The sequence below is a fragment of the Peromyscus leucopus genome, chromosome 19 (genome assembly GCF_004664715.2).
Source record: "Peromyscus leucopus breed LL Stock chromosome 19, UCI_PerLeu_2.1, whole genome shotgun sequence".
Lineage (NCBI taxonomy): Eukaryota > Metazoa > Chordata > Mammalia > Rodentia > Cricetidae > Peromyscus > Peromyscus leucopus.
The window spans coordinates 39,267,288-39,268,786 of NC_051079.1; the positions used below are offsets into that span (position 1 = coordinate 39,267,288).

Sequence of the window (1,499 nt, forward strand, 5' to 3'; positions counted from 1 at the left end):
CTTCACTTTACATGTAACAACCTGTTATGGAAACTGCTGCCAAATCTTTATAAAAAGCCTAAACTTATTCGACTCTTCCTAAGTAGAGTTTTTGTTTGTTTGTTTTTGGAAACAAATGTAAGGTAGGGAGGAAAGATTCAAATCCCCAAAACCAATTTTTTTGGGGGGATGGTCGTTCTTAGTGACAAAGGGCCATCTCCTGGTTTGCCATGAGCCTGTTTCCTCATCTATAAAATGCAATGGTTAATAACTTATTTGAAGGATTATAAGAATAAAATCACACAATGAATAAATACTGAGTTGATAGTTTATGCCAGACAATTTAAGGACTGGATTTTATTCCCTCATTATTCTCTTACACAGTAGCAAGGTAAACTTAAGCTAAGTCATAAAATTCATATTAAAATTACTTTACCAAGTTCTTATTTGGCCCTTTTCATACTCAAATTTTGAAGGAAATACCCATTGCATTCTGTCATCTTGTTAGAGTTTCAGCTTCTTGCTTCAGGTCTCCTGCACTATGAAACTCTCAATGGTCATGCATGTGTCAGTGTTATCTCTATTTTCTGAAGTGTTTCTGTAAAAAGGTTTAGCCCAAATATATAATTAAGTACTTTTGGCTTTTACTTGTAAATATAACTTTCTATATTTGCATAGTTTTCTTCCAATTACATATTTTCAGACAATAGCCATGGGCCTACTTCTTCCTTCCTTCCTTCCTTCCTTCCTTCCTTCCTTTCTTTCTTTCTTTTTAAATATGGAATGCTTCACAAATTTGCATGTCATTCTTACACAGGGGCTATACTAATCTTCTCTGTATCGTTCCAATTTTAGTATATGTGCTGCTGAAACAAGCACCATGTACCTACTTTTAACAGGCTATTTTATACAGAAAAAAATTTTGTACGCACCTTGAAAACATTTGTTTTCCTCATTTTAGCTCTTAATTGTCAGTATTTCTAAATCCACATACACATAAATCTAATTACTTTCTGTATCCTCAGGTGTCTTCTTGAATATATTGCTCTGTTATAAGGGACAACAAGATAAATGGTATCCTATTATGCGTGGCAGAACTGCAGAGCACCATTGGGTCCAATTCATCTGATTTCTAACGTGTCTTTTATGGATTCCACACAAAAAGGAAGGGGATTTACATATTCAGGACAAGCTATTTATCCCACCCATTCTAATTCTCTGTTCTTTAAGTAGAAAACAAGATTTTCCACACACAGCATCATCCACCACTTGTCTCAGGGGCAAAAAAAGCACCAAGGAGATTATGTTGGCAAGATTTTCACTCCAGTAAGTAATAACACTCTTAGGGGGGAAACTCTAAAATGTTTTCAAATATGCCAGATGCATATTAGAATAGTTAGGAGAACTCATAAACACCAACTCTCTGAAGTCCCATTATACTTCAGTTCAGTCAAACTAGCAATCTCTCTTTTAATGCAGGGGCTCAGATAGAGAACACACAGACACCAAGAGTCCTGGAG

At 35.4% G+C, this 1,499-nt stretch overlaps 1 non-coding gene across 1 annotated transcript; it reads right to left on the reverse strand.

The window, feature by feature from the left end:
- Window positions 1–751: 751 nt before the first annotated feature.
- Window positions 752–858, reverse strand: LOC114694803. The gene has a single exon (XR_003734759.1). It is a non-coding gene; the product is annotated as a U6 spliceosomal RNA (small nuclear RNA).
- Between the last annotated feature and the right edge of the window lie 641 nt (window positions 859–1,499).